A 9,993-nucleotide genomic window follows, 5' to 3' on the forward strand; every position below is an offset into this window, starting at 1 on the left:
TGTCATGCGGCTTGGATCACGAGGACGCGCTTCGATTCAAGTGGGGGAGAGTTGTAACATCCCGTTTTCTCCCTACATGTCTTAAGGTATATACTTAACCGTTAGTACGTCTATATTTCGTTGTTATGTGATTAATAAATTTAAATGGTAATTTGATGTGTATGCGTTATGTATGTGTTATGTATATATATAAATATACGTAATGCATGAGAACGTATATGTGCATGAGTATATACGCGGTTAGGAGTGTAGTAAGTCTTGTAAGACTATTTGGTGAAGGCTAGGGAATATAGGAAGCGGGAATGGAATGTACAAGTCGAATAAATCGGTGACGGAGTTTAAGTTGTCGAAATGACCAGGCACAGGCCTTTGCCGCGCCGCGGAAGACCATGTCGCGCCGCGACGTTGGACACAAAACAAAGTCAGGAGGCTCGATATTCAGATCAAAAATCACTTGCAATGTCGCGCCGCGGTAAAGGGTGTCGCGCCGCGACACTAGGCGCAAACCAATGTCAGGAGGAGATCAAAACAGCTCGAGGATTACGTGAAATGCCGCGCCGCGGCAAAACAGGGTCGCGTCGCGACCATCTGTGCAGTCTGGTTCCGAATTTAGTTTTTAAAAGGTGTAGTTCGAGGGTAATTTGGTCTTTTTGCGTGTAGATCTGATTGGAGCATTTAATCTCCACCACTTATCCATATTATTAAAGAAGTTAAAACTTTCAAAGTGCAATGGCGACATCGAAAGGGTTCCGAGTTTACGTCGGAATCCGAAGAGTTTGTTTTGGTTTATCTTTCAGCTTGTCATGCGGCTTGGATCGCGAGGACGCGCTTCGATTCAAGTGGGGGAGAGTTGTAACATCCCGTTTTCTCCCTACATGTCTTAAGGTATATACTTAACCGTTAGTACGTATATATTTTGTTGTTATGTGGTTAATAATTTAAATGGTAATTTGATGTGTATGCGTTATGTATGCGTTATGTATATATATAAATATACGTAACGCATGAGAACGTATATGTGCATGAGTATATACGCGGTTAGGAGTGTAGTAAGTCTTGTAAGACTATTTGGTGAAGGCTAGGGAATATAGGAAGCGGGAATGGAATGTACAAGTCGAATAAATCGGTGATGGAGTTTAAGTTGTCGAAATGACCAGGCGCAGGCCTTTCCCGCGCCGCCGAAGACCATGTCGCGCCGCGACATTGGACACAAAACAAAGTCAGGAGGCTCGATATTCAGATCAAAAATCACTTGCAATGTCGCGCCGCGATAAAGGGTGTCGCGCCGCGACACTAGGCGCAAACCAATGTCAGGAGGAGATCAAAACAGCTCGAGAATTACGTGAAACACCGCGCCGCGGCAAAACAGGGTCGCGTCGCGAGCATCTGTGCAGTCTGGTTCCGAATTTAGTTTTTAAAAGGTGTAGTTCGAGGGTAATTTGGTCTTTTCACGTGTAGATCTGATTGGAGCATTTAATCTCCACCACTTATCCATATTATTCATTTCTTTTCCATTTTTCTTCTCCATTTACTCTCAAAACATAAAACCCACTTAGATTCAAAGTGAGATTTGAGAGTGAAGAATTTAGAGTTGATCTTTGGAGCAAGAATTAAAGTTGTTCTCCTCGATCTTAGCTACGAGTGGATAGTGTTGGTAAGTCTTAACTCCGTATTTTGAGTTTTAGTTAATTTATGGATAGGGTTTGGCCATTTGGGACTTGTAAGACCCATTTGGGGATTTAATGGGTGGATTTGGGTTAATTTGATGTAAGAAAACCCAAATGGTGTTAACCTAGGGTTTGTTCATGTAATTGGAGTTTTGTAAGTGTTAAATTGAGTTGCTAGTCACTAACACACTTGTAAATGATGAAAGCATGTTAAGGGGTTAAGTTTGACCAAGTTTGTGGGTATAAGTGTTAAAATGGGTCAAATGAGTCATGGTTGACCTAATTGGGTGAAATGGGTATGAAATATCCTAAGTTTGTGTTAATTGGTGATGGTAGGCTCTAATCACTAGCTTTTAGTGATTTATGACGAGTCATGACCATTAATGGGCGGTTTGGTGGGTGTGAGTCATTTAATGTGGTTAGGACATTAAATGCTTAAGAGTGAGTAAGGTGGTTAATTCCACTTGTTGTGTATTGAATTTGTACTTATGTATTAGGTACCTTGCTTGAAGCATTCGGGACTAATTAATCACCACCGACGTGATAAGGTGAGTGGAATAATTATATGCGTGCATATATGATGTATTTATTTGTGTGTTATGAGTCGTGAAGTGTCGACGTGTGAAGACACCACTTCTCACGTAGCGAGTGAAGTGTCGACGTGTTAAGACACCACTCGGGAGTGAAGCATGCCACTCCGAGAGATGTAACGAGTGAAGTGTCGATGTGTTAAGACACCACTCGGGGTGAAGTGTCGACGTGTTAAGGCACCACCCGGGGTGAAGTGTCAACATGTTAAGATGCCACCCGTGAGGTTAGTGTACGACGTGTTAAGTGCACTAATGGTTGTTATGAACTCCGACGGTCTTTTAACTACAGTTCTCTCGTTCGATTGGTTAACCATGGTTGTGCGTTGTATTGTAGCATATTTTATTGTTCGAGTTATATGCTATCGTTATGCTAGCTAGTGTGATTGGAAGTTTAGCTATTATACTTGCGATGGTATGATTATTTATATTGCTAGCATGTATGCGGTAAATGCGTAAGTGATTGCAAGTAAGTAGGTTGTGTATGTAATCATGTAATTGTTGCACTCACTAAGCTTTAGCTTACCCCTCTCGTTGTTTATCTTTTTAGATGCAGGTGCGGATAAGGGAAAAGGGGTTGTTGGGCACTAGGTGTCCCTTGGTGATGCTTGTTGAAGCTTTTGAAGTTGGCCTAGTGTTTTGGGTAGTTTAGCCCCAAACCATGCTCGAGGTGTTGTTTGGATTAAAACTATTGTTTGTAAATGGGTCAAACTTGTGTTACATTTGTTAAGGGCCTTCGTGCCGTTTGTAAACATTTAACTTGTAATATCGTTTAAATGGGTTACATGTAACCGTTTAATTGGGCGCTAATGGCTTGTTATTTAAAAAAAATAATAATTATCGTATGGAATACGGGTTGGGTTGTTTCAAAGGAAATATTAATCTCTCATAAATTGTAATTTTAATTTTGTAAAAAAATTTAAAAGGCATTTATTACTAATAATAATTATTATTATTAAAAATATAAATACTCAACTTTGAGCAAACATTATTATAATTATTTACTTTAATATAATAATTATAATTAAATTATGCGAAAATAGATGTCTCTATATATTTGTAAAAATAGCGACAAGCTTCATAGTCAAACGAGTCATTAAAATAAATGAGTTTAGCATTTACATTCACTTAATACCTAAAATGTCATTAAATTGTTTCGTTTAAACAAACTCGTGATTTCACGAGTCATTTCACTGACATGAAAATAAAAAGTTAAAGTTGGTGATGAAGGGTTTGGGCAGATCTAGCTAGTTTTAATCAGAGTTTAACATGCTAAGCCCACATGGTTTGGGCTAGGTGTCCCGACCATATAGGTACAACACCCAAGTAGCTAAACTAGTCCAAACCACATAGGTACAACACCCAAGTAGCTAAACTAACCCTAATACCTCTCTGCTTCAATAACTTTAATGCCTCCACTTGGATCATAGGTCCACGTTACGAGACCCGGGGTAAAGTGATGTCCAAATAGCACTTAAATATCTTCCATCACTTTTGTTTGTAGCTGATATGGGATTAGGGATTTCTTTTGTTTTTAATATTATAGTTTAGTATTTGTTATAACTTCATTCTATAATGGGCATATGTCCGTATCTTGCGATTCTTCTATTATTATTATTTTGTATATAATTGGGTATTCGTGAATTAACTTTTTGGTTGGGTTAAATTTGATTAAGATAGTTAAATAAAGGTAGTGAGTTACTACAAATGTACGTATATTATATATGCTTCCAATTTAATTAGATGACGTTCATCTCGTTCTTCTCAATAAATCATGGACTTTTAAATACCTACACAGTACATCATCTCGTTCCTGATTATCTCCAAGTTTATAGTCATTTTGATATTTAAAAGTATACCTGTATGCTGGTGGAGATCCGGGCACGTTGTGTGCCCTGGATTGTCTTGGAGATTGCGGTTTTGTCGAAATGCCTCACATCGATTGTGCTACTGCCGATGGTGGTATTGTGAAATGGATGTGTTGTCGTGGATGGTTTGGCCGAAGGTTGTTTTGTGGATTTAAGTATAGCTCGTGTAGTTGGTTTAAAAGGGTTTAGGGGACTGTAAAGCATTTGTTAACGTGGTTGTCAAAGATGGAGCCAAGTGTTAGTGGTTTAAATAAAAATTGAGGTAATATGATTGATCCAGTGTTTTTGATGCTACAAAAAAGGTGGTTGTTTCGCCTTTGACGAAATAGTATGATCCTAACCTCGTTGTCATGAGTTTGAAAGTGTTCCATAAAATTCTGTGTGAACCTAGATCGCAACTAATTTGCACATACGTTGATAATTTACTCTGAGTACAAAATACATCCAAACAAAATTGCACAAAAGCAGGGAAAAGCAGGGGATGAACCTAGATCACAAGTAAAAAGACAATCATGATACTATATGGAGGGGGACATGTTGTGGAGAGGTTAAAACAGACTCGTTTGAAATGGGTTATTTTTGTATGGTTCAATAAGCCAGGTCAAGTTAGATTGACCCATCAACAATCTGTCTATTTTCCTAGTTTTCTAGATAAATAGGTCATGTGTTAATAAATTATTTATAAAGTCATATGGAACAGCAATATACTTTGGGTGACTTTTACCCATTTGACCCATTTTAACCCACTCTGCTTTTAGCTATTTTTTTTGCTTTTACTGTCATATGGAGCAGAAATCTATAAACCCATTTTAACCCACTTTAATGCTAAGCCCACATAATTTGGGCTTTATTCGGACTTATTCGTATGTCCGGAAAGTCATCGTTTAATAAACGATGTATTGCCTCCACCTAAATCATAAAATATAAAAAGTATTATATAGCATAAAAGTAAAAAGTATTATAGATTCATAAAATTCAAAAAATATTATAGATTATAAAATATAAAAAGTTATTGTTGGGATTGTATAGAGTGCACATTAGTTGTATCATTTTGAGTAAAAAAAATGTTAAGCCCACATGATTTGGGCTTTATCCCGAAGAACTCGTAGTTCGAGTTAGTGTCTTGAATCATTTGAGTTAAATGCTGAACCCACATAATTTGGGTTTTATCCTGACTAATTTGTAGTTCAGGAAAGTCATCCTTTATTAAGGATAATGCCTCCACTTGGATCATAGACCTACTAGACCGGCAAGAAGTTAACTTCAAATAGCATTTAAATATTTTTCATAACTTTTATTTGCAGCCTATGTGGGACTACTGATTCCTTTGGTTTTTTCTTTTTAACAATATTTTACTTTACTCTTAGTTTTCACTTGTTTTTACCCCGGACATATGTCTGTATCTTAAGAGTCTTCTATTATTCTATTTAAGTATGATCGGGTATTCGTGATTCAACTTGTTGGTTGGGTTAAATTATAGAGTACTTGATTAAGATAGTTATAGTTACTAAAAATGCACATATATTTTATAGATAATGAGATGTACTGATAATATGTTTTATACTTTTTAGTTTATTTAGATAGATGATGTTCAACTTGTTCTACTATTTTATGAACAATGAGATGTACTAATAATATTTACATAGATGACGTTTAACCTTTTACTCGGTACGGGTTTACTATTAAAATCTTGACCGCTTTTGATGAATTCTCGGTAACAAGTTCAAAATAAAGATGTTTGAACTTGAAACCTTGTGGGAACGAGTTGTGTATTTTTACAATTCTTTTAAAAGGTGCGTTTTATTATAACAATTACATGATTCTGTTGACAACAATGACATGACTCCGTTGACTGTTTTATGGTATTTCGTATTTCAACAACTATGTGCATATGCGAATAATTAGCCAAAAAACTTACTATTGAATAATAGCTAGCTCACTACTTGATGAGTCCATGAGATTGTAATGATTAAATTCCTTTGCAAGATTTCACATGTGAGATCCTAATTTCATTTTGAGATATGAGAAGTAACAAGAGTATTATGTTTTGTAGGACGTGTTCATGTTTATTAAACTAAATATATAATGCACATACGTTGATAATATGGTCCAAGTAAAAAAATGATACGAATACTGTATGGAGGGGGACAGTATAGCGACCCGACAAAATCGTCTTTAACGGCGCCGTCTACTTAGGTCCCGTTACGTGGTCATAAGTCTTTAAAACAACGTTTGACCAAAAGTATGTCGCATTCATTTCAAAAGTAAAGATGTTTCAAGGTTTACAAGGTAGTTCGACAACTAGTTACATAACAAAGTTTAAAGTACAATTTAAATATATGCGACACAAATGAAAGTAGCCAAAAGACGCTCCACGTATGCATGTTTACTCGACATCCAAGCAAGTATCAAAAGTAATGAGCGGAAGCATGTATCACACAAATGTTCAAGGACCTGAGAAAAACATAGAAATCTGTCAACGAAAACGTTGGTGAAATCATAGGTTTGAGTAAGTAAGTACAAGTGAACCACAAGATTTGCAACAATGATATAATAGTAATACATTCCAAAAGTTTGTTTCACGAGCACCCAATTATCAATGCTTAACATTCCTTCCATAGAACCCCATCACAATAGTGTTAGAACATACACTGTTTCTCGAAAATACATTTCATTCGTAAACGGTAGCGAACCGTTTGAATGAGGGTTTGTCAAACCCATATGGCCATATAACATAAGTTCTCGCTTACACCCGGCAAGTGTAACTAATGATAATCGAATTGAGGATTTTTGTTCAAACTCGTATGTAGAATGTTTGTTTTCCTGTACTTGTGTTCACTTAATAAAAAGAAACGTTTATGTTTTCTCATCCCAAATGTAAGTGCAAAAGAGTAAAAGTGGGACTATGATCTCACCTTGAGCGGAAGAGTAAATAAGTACTTCGACAAGTAACGTGTGCAAAGAACAATGCTAGCCTTGACCTAAACAAATAGGTCGTATCAACAACGGTAACACAAAAGGTCAAAGATGTTCAATTAGTCCTATGGCTCATTACGACTCGATTACGTAGCATGTGAATCAATTTGTCAAGTTTCATGCAAGATACAAGTATAGAAACAAGTTAGGAATGTCGCATAATCATTTGGTTAAGTTTGACAAAAAGTCAAACTTTGGTCGGTCAAAGTCAACGAAAAAGTCAACACGTTCGGGTCGGGTCCCGAACTATTTTTCTGAGGTTTTTAATCATATATGAGCATGTTAGAACAAGTTAAATGTGAATCGGAGGTGCGTAGCATAGCAAACATTTTCCAAAAATGGACAAAGTTAGACAGCCTACTTTGGCGCGCCGCGCGGGTATATGGCGCGCCGCGCCATTACCTGTGCAGAGAAAACCGGCAGTTTTTAAGTTTTGTACACGAACCTAACTTCAAACAATCACCATTTATGACCCGCAAACAACCAAAGCATGTATCTTATATCATCGGAAAGGTATTTTGACAAGGAAAACAACTAAACACATTTCATCAATCACTTTTACATTTACAACAACCAAAATCACATTCAAAGCTCCTCATTAAATGCATTCAAGTTCATAAATGAAATTCGATGATTCGGCAACCAATTTACATGAATGATATGCCGTTTCGAAGGTGATCAAGCATACAATACAACCTAGCACTTACAAATAAGATTTTATGTCATTCAAAGCATCAAAAGTCCATTTCAAGTTCATCAAACCCTAACCCAAATCCACCAAAACCAATAATCGAGTTTATGGAGTTTTATCAAGCAACCTACACATCAAATTGAAGCTAGTGATACTAGGAATACATTTAATACATGCATTTTTAACATTTAACAACATTCAAGCAACCAAATCACCAAATCAAACACACTAAAGTTCATACTCAAGCTAATTACTTCAAATAACGAAATCGAGCATATAAATCATATATTCATGTTAGACTTGAGCCATAGACACTAATTAACAACTTTATAACTTAAAAACATCAAGAACACAAAATCTAGTGATTTTAGAAAGTTACCCAAATGAGATGTAATCGGTATGGAATCGAAGAGAAAGTTGCAAGGATTCCAAATATGAAATTAGTTTAGATTGAAGCTTGCTAGATTTTGATTAGATGATGAATCTTTGAAATGGTGTTTGAGAGAATTTGTGAAAGTATTAGAGAAAAATGGAAAAGAAAAGAAATAATGAATGGAGGAGGAAGAGTGTTGACTCTTTGACCTAGTCACCTCTTTGCTCCTTTGTCAAACTTAGTCCCTCAACTTTGGAAACGGGTGCGTGAATTACCTAAACGAGATAATTTAAAACGCGTATTAACGGGAGATGTTATAAACATATAACGGAGTTTAAAATAGTATAACGGAAAAGTAAACGGAAAAAGGCGGGATGTTACATTACCTACTCCTTAAAAGAAATTTCGTCCCGAAATTTAAGTAGGCGTAGTAGTCGTTGTTGCTTCCTCGGAATCTTGCGTTTCCGGAACCGAGAACAAGTGAGGGTATTTCTTTTGCATTTGATCTTGCCTTTCCCAAGTAAACTCGGGTCCTCTTTTGGCATTCCAACGAACCTTGACAATCGGAATTCGGCATTGTTTCAACGTCTTGACGGAGGTGTCCACAATTTCAACCGGTTCTTCCAAAAAATGGAGTTTGTCATCAATAGTAAGTTCCTCGAGAGGGATGACGATATCGGGTTCGGAAAGACACTTTTTCAAGTTAGATACATGGAAGGTAGGATGAACGGAGTTCAATTGAGGCGGAAGATCTAAACGATAAGCAACGGTTCCAATACGCTCCAAGATTTCGAAAGGACCAATATACCGCGGATTTAGCTTCCCGCGTTTCCCAAAACGGATTACACCTTTCCAATGTGCGACTTTTAACATTACTCGGTCACCGACTTGAAATTCGAGGTCGTTGCGTCGTTTGTCGGTATAACTCTTTTGACGACTCCGGGCCGTCCGAAGCCTATCTCGGATTTGTACGATCTTCTCGGTGGTTTCGTGAATGAGTTCAGGTTCGGTGATTTGCACGTCGCCTACCTCGGCCCAACAAAGAGGTGAACGACATTTTCGGCCATATAGCGCTTCAAAAGGTGCGACTTTAATACTCGCGTGATAACTATTGTTGTAAGAGAACTCGGCGAGAGGTAAGTGCTTGTCCCAAGCTTTTACGAAATCAACCACGCAAGCTCGTAACATGTCCTCTAAGGTTTGAATTGTACGTTCGCTTTGTCCATCGGTTTGAGGATGATATGCGGTGCTCATGTCTAAATGCGTTCCCAATGCTTCTTGTAATGTACGCCAAAATCTAGAAACGAAACGGCCATCTCGGTCAGAGATAATCGATAAAGGTACACCGTGTCGGGCTACGATCTCCTTAATGTAAAGTTGTGCAAGTTTCTCCATTTTGTTCGTTTCTTTCATGGCAAGGAAGTGTGCGGATTTGGTGAGACGGTCAACAATAACCCAAATGGTATCATAACCGCCCGTCGTTTTTGGTAGCTTGGTGATAAAATCCATCGTTATCCATTCCCACTTCCATTGCAGGATCTCGGGTTGTTGAAGTAGTCCGGACGGTCTTTGGTGTTCGGCTTTGACTTTGGAACATGTCAAACACTTGGAAACATAAGTAGCTACGTCCCTTTTGATGTTCGGCCACCAATATTGTTCCTTAAGGTCGTGGTACATCTTATTGGCACCGGGGTGAATCGAGTATCGTGACTTATGGGCTTCATCTAAAATAAGACTTCGTAGGTCCCCATATCTAGGCACCCAAATCCTTCCGGCGAAATATCGAAGTCCGGTCTCCCTAACTTCGAATCGAGAGACGAGAATGTTCAAG

This window comes from Rutidosis leptorrhynchoides, chromosome 3 (genome assembly GCF_046630445.1).
Source record: "Rutidosis leptorrhynchoides isolate AG116_Rl617_1_P2 chromosome 3, CSIRO_AGI_Rlap_v1, whole genome shotgun sequence".
Lineage (NCBI taxonomy): Eukaryota > Viridiplantae > Streptophyta > Magnoliopsida > Asterales > Asteraceae > Rutidosis > Rutidosis leptorrhynchoides.